We start from the raw sequence: 19,257 nt of genomic DNA, 5'->3' as shown, positions 1-19,257 counted from the left end.
ACAAATACGCAACAAAGTAGAGCACTTACCCAGCTAAGTTTAAAACAATAGCATTAAACTCAGCAAAGACATCTTAAATAAAGGCAGGAAAATTCAGAGATTTGCTGCAAAAAAAACAAACAAACATGGATTTAATTTCTCAGTGGAAATAGCTGTTGTTATTTTATCCCTCCCTCTCTAGTGACTCTTCTATGGACTTACACATCTTGGGTATTTCTATCCCATACGTCACTAACTCATGGACTCTTGCCAATTACATGAAAGAGAACATAATTTATGTAAGAAATTACCTGATAAATTAATTGATTTCATATTGGCAAGAGTCCATGAGCTAGTGACGTATGGGATATACATTCCTACTAGGAAGGGGCAAAGTTTCCCAAACCTCAAATGCCTATAAATACACCTCTCACTATATCGAATAGCCAAGTAATGAGGTGATAACAAAAAGGAGTAAAAAAGCATACAAAAAGAGGAGCTGGACATATAATAAATAAAAAAAACTATAACCACCATAAAAAGGCTGGGTCTCATGGACTCTTGCCAATATGAAAGAAATGAATTTATCAGGTAAGTTCTTACATAAATTATGTTTTCGTTCATGTAATTGGCAAGAGTCCATGAGCTAGTGACGTATGGGATAGAAATACCCAAGATGTGGAAGTCCACAGAAGAGTCCCTAGAGAGGGAGGGATAAAATAAACAACAGCTATTTCCACTGAGAAATTAAATCCACACAATAAATAAGTCTTCCTTATAAAAAATTAAATCACAAGCAGTAGAATCAAACTGAGACAGCTTCCTGAAGAACTTTTCTACCAAAGACTGCTTCAGAAGAAGCACATTACAACAAAATGGTAAAAACAATAAAAGTATGCAAAGAAGACCAAATTACTGATTTGCAAATTTGATCAACAAAGCTTCATTCTGAAAAAGCCCAAGAAATGGCGACAACTTAGTAGAATGAGCTGTAAAGCTCTGCGGAAACCCAGCCCTGCCTCCAAATAAGCCTTGAGAAACAAAAGCTTTAACCAGGATGCCAAAGAAATGACAGAGGCTTTCTAACATTTTCTGGAACCAGAAAAACAACAAATAGACTAGAACCTCGATATAGAATTATAAAGCTCTTACCACATCCAAAGAATTCTTTAGGATTAGGATACAAAGAAGGAACAACAATTTCTCTACTAATGTTGTTCAAATTCAAAACCTTAGGAAAAAAAGAAGTCCACAAAACAACTTATCTAGATGAAAAAAAAAACAGTTAAAGGGACACTGAACCCAAAATTTTTCTTTCGTGATTCAGATAGAGCATGCAATTTTAAGCAACTTTCTAATTTACTTCTATTATCAATGTTTCTTCGTTCTCTTGCTATCTTTATTAAAAAAAGAAGGCATCTAAGCTTTTTTCTTGATTCAGCACTCTGGACAGCAGTTTTTGATTGGTTAATGAATTTATCCACCAATCAGCAAGGACAACCTAGGTTGTTCACCAAAAACGGGCCGGCATCTAAACTTACATTCTTGCATTTCAAATAAAGATACCAAGAGAATAAGGAACATTTGATAATAGGAGTAAATTACAAAGTTGCTTAAAATTTCATGCTCTATCTGAATCACAAAAGAAAAAAATTAGGTTCAGTGTCCCTTTAAGGGGACACACAAGAGAGAGCTGATAAATCAGAAACTCTTCTAGCAGAAGAGATAGTCAAAAGAAACAACACTCTCCAAGAAAGTAGATAATCTTCAAAGAAAATATAGGTTTAAAAGAAAGAGCCTGTAAAATCCTTAAAGGGTCAGTCAACACCAGAATTGTTGTTGTTTTAAAAGATAGATAATCCCTACCAATTCCCCAGTTTTGCATAACTAACACAGTTATAATAATATACTTTTAACCTCTGTGATTATCTTGTATCTAAGCCTCAGCAGACTGCCCCCTTATTTCAGTTCTTTTGACAGACTTGCATTTTAGCCAATCAGAGCTGTCTCTATGGTAAATTTATGTGCATGAGCGTAATGTTATCTATGTGAAACATGTGAACTAATGCCCTCTAGTGGTGAAAAACTATCAAAATGCATTTAGATTAGAGGTGGCCTTCAAGGAACAAAGCAAAATTGGTGATAAAAGTAAATTGGAAAGTTGTTTAAAATTACATGCCCTATTTGAAACATTTGAAACATGAAAGTTTTTTTTGGACTTGACTGTCCCTTTAAACCAAATAAGACTCCAAAAAGGAGAAATTAATAAATGAACAGGCTTGATACAAACCAAAGCCTGAACAAAACAGTGAATATCAGGAAGTTTAAACAATCTTTTTTGGAAATAAAACAAAAACAGAGATTTGTCCCTTCAAAAAATTTGCAGACAAACTTATTCAAGCCATTCTGAGAAGAACACCATAAAATATAGATTTTCCAAACCTCTATGACTAAACACTAATCAATTTCCATACCTTCAAATTAGTAATCTGAGATTCCAATGGAAAAATAGCCTGTGATGTCATGCTGATGCTATCAGAAACACATGAAACTGTTCCAATATGATCTTGGAAATCACCCTTGGAAGAAAAAAACAGAGGCGGAAAGATGTAGCCAGGTTGCAAAACCAAGACGCTGCAAATGCATCCACCATTTCTGCCTGAGGATCCCTGGACCTGAAAAGGTACCTGGGAAATTGAGAAAACACATCTCTATAGAGACACCACTCTCCCGGATGTAAAGACTGATGGCTGAGATAATCCAGCTCCAAATGTCTAAACCTCAGATATAAATCGCAGAATTTAGACAGGAGATGAATTACACCTAAGAACGTATTCAAGATACTTCTTAATTGCTAAGGAACTGTGAGTCCCTATTTGATGATTGACATATGCCACAGTTGTGATATTGTCTGTCTGAAAGCAAAATGAAAAGTTCTCTTCTAAAAAAGGCCAAGCCTGAAAGAGCTCTGAAAATAGCACGGAGTTCTAAAATATTGATTGGAAACCTCGCATCTTGAAGTTTCCAAACCCCTTGTGCTGTCAGAGACACTCAGACAGTTCCCCCAACCTGTAAGACTTGCATCCATTAAGAATACAGTCCAGAAAGGAGGAACAAAAGGAGGCCCCCTGAATAAAATGATGATAGTCTTATCACCAAAACAGAGAGAGTTGAGTGTTAGGATTTAAGAATATCAACTGTGATATCAGAAAACAGTCCCTGCACTATTGATTCAGTATGCAAAGCAAAAAGAGGTCTCAGATGAAAAATGAGCAAAGGGAACCACTCCCGATGCTACAGTTATGAGACTTAAAACTTCCATGCACATAGTCACTGAAAGGAATGTTCTAGATTGTAAGTTAGACAGGCTAATGCCAATTACAATTGATTTTTGTCCGAAAAAGACAAAGTCATGAACACAGAATCCATCTGGAAACCCAAAAAGAGGTGACCCTTGTCTGAGGAATCACAAAACTCTTCGGTAAATTAAATCCTAGTTGATTCATGAGAGATTCCAATAAAAGAAAAGATTAAGCTAATAACAAGATACCATCCAAATAAGGAAACACCACAATACCCTACTGTCTTATTACAGAAAGAAGGGCACCTAGAACATTTGAAAAGATTCATAAGGCTGTCACTAGACCAAAAGGAAAAGTGACAAATTTGTAAAGCTTATCTAAAAAAAGAGAATCTCAGAAACCCCAAGTGGTCTGAATGAAATAAGATATAAGGATAAACATCCTGTAAAAATGAGTGGACATGAAATGACCTTGCTGAACAAAAAAGGCATAATAGTCCTTATAATCGCCAACTTGAAAGTTGAGACTCTAACAAAACAATATAAAGTCTTCAGATCCAAGATTGGACTGAATCAACCTTTCTTCTTTGGGACAAGAATAGAATTGAATAGAAACCCAATCCCTGTTCCTGCTAAAGAACTGGTATAATCAGTCCTGAAAAAAATTCACAGAGTGTACTGAGAAAGAAAGATTCTTCCCATAGGAGGTCTCATTCTAAAAATCTATTCAAACCCTAAGAATAATACAGATTTTGGACTGAGTTCATCCAAAACAATTGAATTTGCCCCCAACCCGAAGGACTGGTTTGAGAACTGTACCTTCATGCAGTCTAATAACTAGTAAATTATATAGCGTTTTTCTCCCAGAAGGATACAAAAAAATGCTTTTTCAGTGCTTACACTCGGAGTTAACCAAATTAGCAGCTGATAAAAACAGTTGTTATTATTAACCAAATAAATGGTACACAATAAATTGACCTCAGAAGCCCGAAGGGCTGTATTAACCCTGCTGGGATATGAATCTATGATCCTTGGATCTAGAACAAGCGTTTGTAGTCAGGACATTAACCAACTGATCTACATCACCGGACTAAAAGTAGGGCAGAAAAACCTCTAAACCTCCAAAATTAGTGGAGATAATAGAAATCAAACAAATTATTATCCTAACAAGCTACAGATAATAAAAATATATTTGAAATCATAATAATAGATATAGTAAACATAATAAAATAAATACATCAGAGGTAAATAAACAGAGTTATATACTTGAGAATCTAAAACTGCTTATGCTAACTGTTCAACAACAAAAAGGTTGAAAAAGAAAATTTATGCTTACCTGATAAATTTCTTTCTTTCTTGATACGATGAGTCCACAGATCATCTAATTACTATTGGTAATATCATTCCTGCCCAGCAGGAAACGGCAAAGAGCACCACAGCAAATATCACCTCCCTTCCCTCCCACCCCAGTCAATGGAACAAAGTAAAGGAGAGAAAGGAAGCAACAAGGTGCAGAGGTGTCTGAAGTTTATAACATACCAACAACTTGTCTTAAGAACAGGGCAGGCCATGGACTCATTATGTCAAGAAATAAATAAATTTATCAGGTAAGCATACATTTTCTTTTCTTTCTAATGACACAATGAGTCCACGGATCATCTAATTACTATTGGGAATCAATACCCAAGCTAGAGTACACAGATGATAAGGGAGGGACAAGACAGGGAACCTAAACGGAAGACACCTCTGCTTGAAGAGCCTTTCACCCAAAAAAACAAAACGGCCTCAGCAGAGGCAAAGGTATCAAATTTATAGAACCTTCAAAAAGTGTAAAGAGAGCACCAAGTTACAACCTTGGAAATCTGCTCTACCAAGCTTCATTTTTAAATATCCATGAAGAAGAAAACAGCCCACATGGAATGAGCCGTAACCCTCTCTGGAGGATGATGTCCAGCAGTTTCATAGACAAAACGTATAATACTCTTCAGCCACAAAGAAGAGAAGTAGCCGTCTTTTTCTGACTCTTAATTTTTTCAAAGAAAACCACGAAGAAAGCAGAAGACTGACGGAAAACCTTAGTCGCCTGTAAATAGAATTCTAGTCAAATTGTGCAGAAGCCGTTCCCTCAGAGAGGAAGGATTAGGACACAAGGAAAGAACAACAATCTCTTTAATGTTCCGGACTAAAACTATTTTAGGGCGAACCCTAATTTAGAACATAAAACCACTTTATCCGAATGAAAAAGAAGGTAAGGAGACTCACACTGTAATGCCTAGAGCTCTGACACTCTACGAGTATAAGAAATATCCACAGGAAACAAAACATTCCAAGATAGCAACTTAATATCGAAGGAATACATCGGCTCAAACGGAGCCCCTTGAAGAAAATGAAAAACTAAATAAAGATTCCATGGAGGAGTAACTGATTTGAATACAGGCCTGATCCTGACCAAGGCCTGACAAAATGCTTATACATCTGGGACGTCCGCTGGACGTTTATATAACAAAATAGACAAGGCAGGAATTGACCCTTTAGGGAACTCGCTGATAAAAATCTTTGTCCAATACTTCTTGGAGAAAAGACAGAATTCTAGGAATCCGAACTCTACTCCAAAGAGTAGCCCTTGGATTCACGCTAATATAGATATTTATGCCATATTTATGGATTAAATCTTTCTAGTGACAGGTTTACAAGCCTGAATCATGGTCTCAATGGCCGATTCTGAAAGTTAATAACATAAACGTTCAATCTACAAACAATCAGCTTCAGAGAAATTAGATTTGGATGAAGGAAGATTCCTTGAAGTAGAAAGACCTTCCTCACCAGAAGTCTTCAAGGTGGAAGAGATGACATGACCACCAGGTCTGCATACCAATACCACGCCGATGCACTGAAGATCAACAACGCCCATTCCTGCTTGAGTCGAGCAATGACTCGAGGAAGAAGAGCAAACAGAGAAAATAGGCATGCAAAAACTGAAATTCCAGGCTACCACCAGAGCGTTCATCAGAACAGCCTGAGGGTCCCCTGATCTCGACCCGTACCATGGAAGCTCGGCATTCTGCCGATATGCCATAAATTCCAATTCCAGCTGATCCCATATGAGAATCAGGCTGGAAACACTTCCGGATGGATATCCCACTCCCCTGGGAGAAAGGTCTGCCTGCCTAGGACCCCCTCCCAGTTGTCCACTCCTGGAATGTGTTATTGACAACAGACAGTGATTCTGGGACTCCGCCCAGTAAATTATCTTGGCTACTTCAGTCATGATCAAGGAAATCCGAGTTCCTCCTTGATGGTTGAAGTAAGCTACTGAGGATATATTGTCCAACTGAAAACTGATGAACCGAGCCAAAGCAAACTGAGGCCAGGCCATGAGAGCATTGAAGATTGCTCTGAATTCCAGAATGATTATGGGTAGAACAAACTCCAAACCGAGTCCGTGTTCCCTGAGCCCTTAAAGATCCCCAGACTGCTCCCCATCTCAGAAGGCTGGCATCTGTTTCACAATCACCCAGAAAGGTCCGGAAGAGATGATCCTGAGACAACTACCAAAGTAGAGGATCCCTTAGACAGATCTGCATAATCTCCGTTCGACTGCCTGAAAATGCTTAACTGCAGAAGTCTGAGGTGGAAACGGGCAAACAGAATGATGTCCGTTGCCGCTACCATCAGTTTAATTACCTCCACACACTGAGTCACCGATGGCCGTTGAAAGGACTGAAGTGCTAGGCAAAAATCCAGTCATAATTTTTTTTATAGAAATTGAATCTATTAAGGTTCCAAGAAAAGATAACAACATTTCCGTGAGTGATCTTGCTTAAAAGAAGGCGCCTGAAGCAGAATGTCGTTCAGATAAGGTGCCACTGCAATGCCCCGCAAACCGAGCACCGGATTCCTAGAAACTTGTGATGGTCCCTGTGGAAGGGAACATGCAGGAATATGTCCTTTAATCTACCATGGACATAAATTGCCCCACTTGGACCAAAGGAAGAATGGAACGAATAGATTCCATCTTGAAGGACGGCACTCTGAGAAAACATGTAGACTCTTGAGATCTAAAACTGGTCTGAAGGTTCCCTCCTTTTTGGGAACCACGAACTGATTGGAATAAAAACCCCAGACCCCATTCCTGCAATGGAACAGGAACTATCACTCCCAGGTCGGAGAGGTTCCGTACAAGTGTAAGAATACCTCTCCTTTTGTCTAGTCTGCAGAAAATCTTGAAGGCAAAAACCTGCCCCTGGAAGAAGAAGGTCTGGAACTCTAGTTTGTATCCCTGGGACACGATGCCCATGGATCTAGAACATCTCGAATCTAAGCCTTTGACTCAATATTAGGCTTCTCAGATTGCTTTCACCTTTCCCAAGGCTGGTCGGGCCTCCAGGAAAACTTGGACTGCTCCTGCTTGGAGGAGGAAGGATTTCCTGTGAAATCTCTAAAGGAACGAAAATTACTCTGACGTCCTTTTTGTTTATTTCTCTTATCCTGAGGGAGAAAATGTCCCTTACCTCCCGTAAGATCAGAAATTGTCTCCGTCAAAACAGGCCCAAACAAGGACTCTCCCTTGTAAGGAATCACCAAAAGTCTAGACTTAGATGACACATCCGCAGATCAATATTTTAACCATAAGGCTCTGCGGACCAATATGGCAAAGCCTGAAATCTTAGCTCCCAGCTTAATTACCTGAAGGGAAGCTTTCTAATAAAAGAGATATCCGAACATCTGTGGAAATTAATCACAAAGAAAAGGGGGCGCCTCCTAGTGCAATATTGCAAGATAATAAACAAAAAATAGAATTTGTGCAAAAAGAATACTCACAAAATAAGCAGCACCTATGTGCTGATTGGGGCAGGCTGGGGAATCACAGTGACCCAGCTACCCTGATCCAGCGATTGGATGATGGAGCTTGAATGGAAACAAATGTGAAATCTGAACAAGAAATCAAAAAAGAGATGGGGGAGCACCTCCTAGTGCAATAATGTCATATAAATGGCACAAATGGACAAACTTGAAGATTGTATACTCACAAAGGGAGCAGCACCTATGTGCTGATTGAGGCAGGCTGGGGAATCACAGTGACCCAGCTACACTGATCCTGCAGCAGGATGATGGTTACCAATATCTCCAAACAAACAATCAGGCTTAGACTTCCATAAAAATAACAATTTATTTAAAAATTCAAGGGATGTGAATTGACAACACCCCAATATAAAAACAATTGTTTAAAAACAGTTGCAACTAGTTTCTCAGCTACAAAGGCTGTTTATTATCTTGCAATATTGCACTAGGAGGCGCCCTCTTTTCTTTGTGATTAATTTCCACAGATGTTCGGTTGCTTTGTTTGTTATAAGAGGAGCTGCCCATCAAGCCTTCTATCAAGTGTGAATATCATACTACCAACCATACCTGGACTTTACCAAAAGAATTTCTTAAAGATTTCAGGACTATATTGAGTATCAGTACACGTTACATAGCTGAGGCAAAGAATCCAGCTAAGTTATTTCCACTAAGTGTATGGTTTGAGATTTAATATTGTTTTGTTGCACATCAAATGTTGTTAACTAACTAATATATGTGAATAGCGCCCCCTACAGTTGGATACCTAGGTATCATCAACAGGTTTGGGTAATAAAAGAGATAGCAAACTTAAGGGCCTTTATCCTATCCTGGAATAGTTTCTGAGGGGAGTGTCTGTCCGAATAGAATCAGACAACGCATCCAGAATGCTGCAACACTAATGATAGTAGCAATACAAACCTCAGGAGGTCATTGAAACCCCTGAGCGACCCCTGTAACTTCTTATCCATAGGATCCTGAAAGGAACAACTATTCTCTATGGGAATAGTAGCTTTCTTGGCTAGCGTGGAAATTGCCCTTTGGGTACCGTCTGCCAATATTCCTTGATAGCGTCTGCTAAAGAAACATCTTATAATTATAGGGAATGGAGAAAAAACATGATTTATGCTTACCTGATAAATTCCTTTCTTCTGTAGTGTGATCAGTCCACGGGTCATCATTACTTGTGGGATATTAACTGCTCCCCTACAGGAAGTGCAAGAGGATTCACCCAGCAGAGTTGCTATATAGCTCCTCCCCTCTACGTCACCTCCAGTCATTCGACCAAGGACCAACGAGAAAGGAGAAGCCAAGGGTGTAGTGGTGACTGGAGTATAATTTAAAAAATATTTACCTGCCTTAAAAAACAGGGCGGGCCGTGGACTGATCACACTACAGAAGAAAGGAATTTATCAGGTAAGCATAAATTATGTTTTCTTCTGTTAAGTGTGATCAGTCCACGGGTCATCATTACTTGTGGGATACCAATACCAAAGCAAAAGTACACGGATGACGGGAGGGATAGGCAGGCTCTTTATACAGAAGGAACCACTGCCTGAAGAACCTTTCTCCCAAAAATAGCCTCCGAGGAAGCAAAAGTGTCAAATTTGTAAAATTTGGAAAAAGTATGAAGCGAAGACCAAGTTGCAGCCTTGCAAATCTGTTCAACAGAGGCCTCATTCTTAAAGGCCCAAGTGGAAGCCACAGCTCTAGTGGAATGAGCTGTAATTCTTTCAGGAGGCTGCTGTCCAGCAGTCTCATAAGCTAAACGAATTATGCTACGAAGCCAAAAAGAGAGAGAGGTAGCAGAAGCTTTTTGACCTCTCCTCTGACCAGAGTAAACGACAAACAGGGAAGACGTTTGTCGAAAATCTTTAGTTGCCTGTAAATAAAATTTAAGGGCACGAACTACATCCAGATTGTGCAAAAGACGTTCCTTCCTCGAAGAAGGATTTGGGCACAAGGATGGAACAACAATCACCTGATTGATATTCCTGTTAGTGACTACCTTAGGTAAGAACCCAGGTTTAGTACGCAGAACTACCTTATCCGAGTGAAAAATCAAATAAGGAGAATCACAATGTAAGGCTGATAACTCAGAGACTCTTCGAGCCGAGGAAATAGCCATTAAAAATAGAACTTTCCAAGATAACAACTTTATATCAATGGAATGAAGGGGTTCAAACGGAACACCCTGTAAAACGTTAAGAACAAGGTTTAAACTCCATGGTGGAGCCACAGCTTTAAACACAGGTTTAATCCTGGCCAAAGCCTGACAAAAAGCCTGAACGTCTGGAACTTCTGACAGACGCTTGTGTAACAGAATGGACAGAGCTGAGATCTGTCCCTTTAAGGAACTAGCGGATAACCCCTTTTCTAAACCTTCTTGTAGAAAAGACAATATCCTAGGAATCCTAACCTTACTCCAAGAGTAACCTTTGGATTCGCACCAATATAGGTATTTACGCCATATTTTATGGTAAATCTTTCTGGTAACAGGCTTCCTAGCCTGTATTAAGGTATCAATAACTGACTCAGAAAAACCACGCTTTGATAAGATCAAGCGTTCAATTTCCAAGCAGTCAGCTTCAGAGAAGTTAGATTTTGATGTTTGAAAGGACCCTGAATCAGAAGGTCCTGTTTCAGAGGTAACGACCAAGGTGGACAGAATGACATGTCCACCAGATCTGCATACCAAGTCCTGCGTGGCCATGCAGGCGCTATTAGAATCACTGATGATTTCTCCTGTTTGATTCTGGCAATCAATCGAGGAAGCATCGGGAAAGGTGGAAACACATAAGCCATCCTGAAGGTCCATGGTGCTGTCAAGGCATCTATCAGGACCGCTCCCGGATCCCTGGATCTGGACCCGTAGCGCGGAAGCTTGGCGTTCTGTCGAGACGCCATGAGATCTATCTCTGGTTTGCCCCAACGTCGAAGTATTTGGGCAAAGACCTCTGGATGAAGTTCCCACTCCCCCGGATGAAAAGTCTGACGACTTAAGAAATCCGCCTCCCAGTTCTCCACTCCCGGGATGTGGATTGCAGACAGGTGGCAAGAGTGAGACTCTGCCCAGCGAATTATCTTCGATACTTCCATCATTGCTAGGGAGCTTCTTGTCCCTCCCTGATGGTTGATATAAGCTACAGTCGTGATGTTGTCCGACTGGAACCTGATGAACCCCCGAGTTGTTAACTGGGGCCCAGCCAGAAGAGCATTGAGGACTGCTCTCAATTCCAGAATGTTTATTGGAAGAAGACTCTCCTCCTGATTCCATAGTCCCTGAGCCTTCAGAGAATTCCAGACAGCGCCCCAACCTAGTAGGCTGGCGTCTGTTGTTACAATTGACCAGTCTGGCCTGCTGAATGGCATTCCCCTGGACAGATGTGGCCGATAAAGCCACCATAGAAGAGAATTTCTGGTCTCTTGATTCAGATTTAGAGTGTTGAATGGAATGAAGGACATGGCATGCATTTTGAAGTTTTGTTAACCTGTCCTCTGTCAGGTAAATCTTCATTTCTACAGAATCTATCAGAGTCCCCAGGAAGGGAACTCTTGTGAGTGGAAAGAGAGAACTTTTCTCTTCGTTCACTTTCCATCCATGCGACCTTAGAAATGCCAGTACTATCTCTGTATGAGATTTGGCAGTTTGAAAGCTTGAAGCTTGTATCAGTATGTCGTCTAAGTACGGAGCTACTGAAATTCCTCGCGGTCTTAGTACCGCCAGAAGAGTGCCCAGAACCTTTGTGAAGATTCTTGGAGCCGTAGCCAGTCCGAATGGAAGAGCTACAAACTGGTAATGCCTGTCTAAAAAGGCAAACCTTAGATACCGGTAATGACTTCTATGAATCGGTATGTGAAGGTAAGCATCCTTTAAATCCACTGTGGTCATGTACTGACCCTCTTGGATCATGGGCAAAATTGTTCGAATAGTTTCCATCTTGAACGATGGAACTCTTAGGAATTTGTTTAGGATCTTTAAATCCAAGATTGGCCTGAAGGTTCCCTCTTTTTTGGGAACTACAAACAGATTTGAGTAAAACCCTTGTCCTTGTTCCAACCGCGGAACTGGATGGATCACTCCCATTAATAAAAGATCTTGTACGCAGCGTTGAAACGCTTCCTTCTTTGTTAGGTTTGTTGACAACCTTGACAGATGAAATCTCCCTCTTGGGGGAGAGGATTTGAAGTCCAGAAGGTATCCCTGAGATATGATCTCTAACGCCCAGGGATCCTGAACATCTCTTGCCCAAGCCTGGGCGAAGAGGGAAAGTCTGCCCCCCACTAGATCCGGTCCCGGATCGGGGGCCCTCAATTCATGCTGTCTTAGGGGCAGCAGCAGGTTTTCTGGCCTGTTTGCCCCTGTTCCAGGACTGGTTAGGTTTCCAGCCTTGTCTGTAGCGAGCAACAGCTCCTTCCTGTTTTGGTGCAGAGGAAGTTGATGCTGCTCCTGCTTTGAAATTACGAAAGGAACGAAAATTGGACTGTCTAGCCTTGGCTTTGGCCTTGTCCTGAGGCAGGGCATGACCTTTACCTCCTGTAATGTCAGCAATAATCTCTTTCAAGCCGGGCCCGAATAAGGTCTGCCCTTTGAAAGGAATATTAAGCAATTTAGATTTAGACGTAACATCAGCTGGCCAGGATTTCAGCCACAGAGCTCTGCGTGCCTGAATGGCGAATCCTGAATTTTTAGCCGCAAGTTTAGTTAAATGTACTACGGCATCTGAAATAAATGAATTAGCTAACTTAAGGAATTTAAGTTTGTGTGTGATGTCATCTAGTGTGGATGATTGAAGTGTCTCTTCCAGAGGCTCAAACCAAAATGCTGCTGCAGCCGTGACAGGCGCAATACATGCAAGAGGTTGCAATATAAATCCTTGTTGAACAAACATTTTCTTAAGGTAACCCTCTAATTTTTTATCCATTGGATCTGAAAAAGCACAGCTATCCTCCACTGGGATAGTGGTACGCTTAGCTAAAGTAGAAACTGCTCCCTCCACCTTAGGGACCATTTGCCATAAATCCCGTGTGGCGGCGTCTATTGGAAACATTTTTCTAAATATAGGAGGGGGTGAGAAAGGCACACCGGGTCTATCCCACTCCTTAGTAACAATGTCAGTAAGTCTCTTAGGTATAGGAAAAACGTCAGTACTCGTCGGTACCGCAAAATATTTATCCAACCTACACATTTTTTCTGGGATTGCAACTGTGTTACAATCATTCAGAGCCGCTAATACCTCCCCTAGTAACACACGGAGGTTCTCAAGCTTAAATTTAAAATTTGAAATGTCTGAGTCCAGTTTATTTGGATCAGAACCGTCACCCACAGAATGAAGCTCTCCGTCTTCACGTTCTGCAAACTGTGACGCAGTATCAGACATGGCCCTTGCATTATCAGCGCACTCTGTTCTCACCCCAGAGTGATCACGTTTACCTCTTAGTTCTGGTAGTTTAGCCAAAACTTCAGTCATAACAGTAGCCATATCTTGTAATGTGATTTGTAATGGCCGCCCAGATGTACTCGGCGCTACAATATCACGCACCTCCTGAGCGGGAGATGCAGGTACTGACACGTGAGGCGAGTTAGTCGGCATAACTCTCCCCTCGTTGTTTGGTGAAATATGTTCAATTTGTACAGATTGACTGTTTTTTAAAATAGCATCAATACATTTAGTACATAAATTTCTATTGGGCTCCACTTTGGCATTAACACATATAGCACAGAGATATTCCTCTGAATCAGACATGTTTAACACACTAGCAAATAAACAGCAACTTGGAAATACTTTACAAAGTAATTTACAAATAATATGAAAACGAACTGTGCCTTTAAGAAGCACAGAAAAATATTATAACAGTTAAAATAATTAAGTTATAGCATCAATCTTTGTCAGAATATACAGTTTTAGCAAAGGATTGTTCCCCTCAGCAAATGATAACTAACCCAGGCAGCAGAAAAAAAATACACAAATAAACGTTTTTTTTTGTTTTTTTTTTATCACAGTCAATACAATCAGCACAGCTCTGCTGTAATGATTACTTCCCTCAAAAAAGGCTTTGGAGATCCCTGAACTCTGTAGAGATGAACCGGATCATGCAGGAAGAAAATGAATCTCTGACTGAGTTTTTTCTGATGCATAGTGAAAGCACCAAAATGGCCCCTCCCCCACACACATAACAGTGAGAGGGATCAGTGAACTGCTCTAATTTAAATCAAAACTATTGCCAAGTGGAAAAATAGTGCCCAAAACATTTTTTCACCCAGTACCTCAGAGAAAAAAACGTTTTTACATGCCAGCAAAAAAACGTTTTACCTCAATAATTAATTGTCATTTAAAACCTATTGCAAGTCCCTGCAAATTAGGTTAAGTCTATGTATACAGTCTAAAAACCAGAGAAGTATAAAATATACATACATGACAGCCTGATATCAGCTACATCTACTGCATTCAAGGCTGGGTTTACATTATAACGGTATGGCAGGATTTTCTCATCAATTCCATGTCAGAAAATAATAAGCTGCTACATACCTCTTTGCAGATTAATCTGCCTGCTGTCCCCTGATCTGAAGTTTGCCTCTCCTCAGATGGCCGAGAAACAGCAATATGATCTTAACTACTCCGGCTAAAATCATAGAAAAAAAACTCAGGTAGATTCTTCTTCAAATTCTACCAGAGAAGGAATAACACACTCCGGTGCTATTATAAAACAACAAAATTTTGATTGAAGATATAAAAACTAAATATATCACCATAGTCCTCTCACACATCCTATCTAGTCGTTGGGTGCAAGAGAATGACTGGAGGTGACGTAGAGGGGAGGAGCTATATAGCAACTCTGCTGGGTGAATCCTCTTGCACTTCCTGTAGGGGAGCAGTTAATATCCCACAAGTAATGATGACCCGTGGACTGATCACACTTAACAGAAGAAAAGGATACCCAGTCTCTCCCATTCCTTAGTAATAATCACTGTAGCCCTATCTGGTACAAGAAAAACTTCCGCCATGGAGGGCACGCTACAAAACATGTTTTGGATTGACTATGACTAGTATCAGAGTCGTCCAGGGTAGCTAAAACCTCCTTAAGTAGTAAACGGAGGTGCTCTAGCTTAAATCTGAAGTATACAACTTCAGCATCAGAGGAAGGAATTACACTGTCTGAATCTGAGATCTTACCTTCAGGTGATACCGAAATATCCTCCTCTTCAAGCTTATGAGAGGGAAGTTCAATCAACAATATTGGCTCAAAAAAACTAAACATTTTGTGTTCTCTCAACACATGAGGGACAGAAAAAGACTGGCGGACTATATAATAATTTAAACCAAAAGGATATTAGATATATGTAATCTATAACAGACAAATAGAAAAAATGTTATACGGAAAAAATAACGTTACTGTTTCTTTAAATGTTAAAAAGAAACTGCTTTATTTCTGTGCAAACAAAAACGGAACAGTTTTATTATCTGAACTGAAGACACATATTACTAACGTTACTGTCTATTCTTAAATACAGATTTAACACACATCAAACAGCTTTTACACTTCAGCTATAGCTGCTAAGTCTGACACCTTGTCGGATTACCGGAAATAATTGTGTTATGGAAACCGGAACCGAAGTACAGTATAGCAATTCCGGCTGAAGCTGTTGAATAATGTAAAACCTCATAATTCCGTTTAACTAACAAAACAGCAAGAATTAGATTTCTCTCATTCTGTTATTGCAATTGAGAGAAGTATGTGCGCAGCACATAATACTACCGCCACACAAGTCCCTCCCATAGTGAGCGTGTTCATTTTAACTAACGTGTTAGCCGACATTTTGAGTAAAAAACTGTAATAAAAACTGACAGAGTATTACCACATTGAGCCTGATCTCCTCAATCCCCAGTGCCTGCCAATGCTGCCCTATATGATCCCTTTATATACATTAGGAATATTATATAGTTCCAGGAAAATAATAAATGTCATCATTTTTCCTTAGGAAATAAAAGTGCCCAACCTTTTCTCTTCTAGTCCCAGAAAAAATAAAGTCAGTACTTACCTTATAAATCTGCCAGGCAGCTCACTAGGATTGAGAGGTCCTCTCCCTCACATTGACCTGTGGAAAAATAGATAAAGACTGAGCCATCTTACTCAGACTTCCAGGATTAGGGCAGCATAAATGTATGGGAGGCGCAGTGAGAATTATGTCCCACAAGTTCCCATTGCTCTAAAGTAACCACTGCTCTACTGAAGAGACTGATATGGACTACGGCTACACCCCAGAACAAAGCAGCACAATCTTGTACTACTCTAAAATAATAAACTATTGATTGAAGAATCTTTTACTAACACCTAACTTTACCACTTCCTAGCTCTAACGTAGGCAAAGAGAATGACTGGGGTGGGAGGGAAGGGAGGTGATATTTAACAGCTTTACTGTGGTGCTCTTTGCTGCCTCCTGCTGGGCAGGAGTGATATTCCCAATAGTAATTAGATGATCCGTGAACTCATTGTGTCATTAGAAAGAAAAACAGTAATGTCAGCCACAGATAAGGCTGAGCTGAAAATATAAACAGTACGTGAATATGCTCTACTAAGGTTATATTCAAACTCTAAAGAATTCTAAAAATAAGTACCAATTTCCATAGAAATAGTAGTACAGTCCCAAAAAGGAATCAGGATAAACCATTCTCTAGAACAGAGCTTTCCAAACTTTTCATGTTGGTGACACACTTTTTAGACCTATATCATTTCGTGACACAGTAATTCAGTTGTACTTGCAAAAAGGAGGTTAAACTAACTTGTTTTAAGAGATATGGACACATAAATACATTTAGTTATTATATAATTTATGTATAAGTAACAGTAAGTATGTGCAAGAATTTAAAAAAAGTTTAATAACACCAATAACTACTTACTATTTTAATGGGATGTATGAGGTTGATGGGATGAACACAATTTCTGAATATTTGGTGGAATATTAGATAAAGACACTCGCATTTCATCATCAAGCAGCATTTTTAAGATTCCACTTCCTATCCATATATCAAGAGCAGGAGCAGCAATGCACTACTGGGAGCTAGCTGGAGAAAACCCCCCACTGACTTCTGACTTCAGCTCAGCATTTAAGCTGCCGCCCTCAGAGCTCGGTGAGTCCGATTGACTACTGCCCACGCTGCAAACACACTGCTATGACACTCACTGACTACACATGCAGTCACGAGCCATTTAAGGAGACTACACGTGCAGTCAGGAGCCAATGTGCTGCCAAAGCCGCCAATGGCAATAGTTTCAGTTCCCACTGAGCTACGCCAATAGGTTAAGATGATCTGTGACCCCCTAGGTATCAATCACATGTCAACCATGTGATATGAGTAGCAGGCAGGCGGAAAGTAAGAAACCAAAAAAAAAATTTAAAAAAATTTGTGCTGAAGCAGGGACACACCTACACACTGCTGCCGACACACTAGTGTGTCCCGACACACAGTTTGGAAAGCACTGCTCTAGAACATAATACAGATAGTATTTTGAATAGGAAAAAACCTCAGGAGCAAAGTAAAATCTTAAAATCCAGATTTTAAAATAACATACAGCGAGATAACGAGTCTGGCGTTAGCCTTAAAAAGTAGCGTTGAGAGGTCCCAATGCTGCTTTTTAACGCCCGCTGGTATTACGAGTCTGGCAGGTACAGGTGTACCGCTCGCTTTTCTTCCGCGACTCGAGCATACCGCAAATCCCCTTACGTCAATTGCATATCCTATCTTTTTAATGGGATTTGCCTAACGCTGGTATTACGAGTCTTGGAAGAAGTGAGCGGTACAGCCTCTCCTGTCAAGACTCCTACCGCATTTAAAAGTCAGTAGTTAAGAGTTTTATGGGCTAACGCCGTAACATAAAACTGTTAACTAAAGTGCTAAAAAGTACACTAACACCCATAAACTACCTATTAACCCCTAAACCGAGCCCCCCACATCGCAAACACTATAATAAAATTATTTAACCCCTAATCTGTCGACCGGACATCGCTGCCACTGTAATAAATATATTAACCCCTAAACCGCTGCACTCCCGCCTCGCAAACACTAGTTAAATTTTATTAACCCCTAATCTGCCATCCCTAACATCGCCGACACCTACCTACATTTATTAACCCCTAGTCTGCCACCCTCAATGTCGCTGCTACTATATTAAAGGTATTAACCCATAAACCTAAGTCTAACCCTAAGTCTACCCCCCTAATTTAAATATAATTTTAAATAATCTTAATAAAATTACTACAATTAAATAAATTAATCATATTTAAAATTAAATACTTACCTATAAAATAAACCCTAAGCTAGCTACAATATAACTAATAGTATTATGTAGCTAGCTTAGGGTTTATATTTATTTTACAGGCAACTTTGTATTTATTTTAACTAGGTACAATAGTTATTAAATAGTTATTAACTATTTAATAATTACCTAGTTCAAATAAATACAAATATACCTGTAAAATAAATCCTAACCTAAGTTACAATTACACCTAACACTACACTATCATTAAACTAATTACCTAAACTACCTACAATTAATTACAATTAAACTAAATTACGAAAAACAAACAAACACTAAATTACAGAAAAAAAAGAATTACAAGAATTTAAAACTAACTACACCTAATCTAATCCCCCTAATAAAATAAAGAAGCCCCGCAAAATAATAAAATTCCCTACCCTATACTAAATTACAAATAGTCCTTAAAGGGGCCTTTTGCGGGGCATTGCCCCAAAGTAATCAGCTCTTTCACCTGTAAAAAAAAATACAATACCCCCCAACATTAAAACCCACCACCCACACACCCAACCCTACTCTAAAACCCACCCAATCCCCCCTTAAAAAAACCTAACACTAGCCCCCTGAAGATCTCCCTACCTTGAGCCGTCTTCACCCAGCCGGGCACAAGTGGACCTCCAGAGGGGCAGAAGTCTTGATCTGATCCAGGCAGAAGAGGTCCTCCAAGTGGCAGAAGTCTTCACCCAGGCGGCATCTTCTATCTTCATCCATCCGGAGCGGGTCCATCTTCAAGCCAGCAGACGCGTAGCCATCCTCTTCAAACAATGTCCTAACACTGAATAAAGGTTCCTTTAAATGACGTCATCCAAGATGGGGTCCCT

Source organism: Bombina bombina, chromosome 1 (assembly GCF_027579735.1).
Source record: "Bombina bombina isolate aBomBom1 chromosome 1, aBomBom1.pri, whole genome shotgun sequence".
NCBI classification, from domain to species: domain Eukaryota; kingdom Metazoa; phylum Chordata; class Amphibia; order Anura; family Bombinatoridae; genus Bombina; species Bombina bombina.
The sequence above is the reverse complement of the archived record's forward strand: the minus strand, read 5'-3'. Positions refer to the sequence as shown.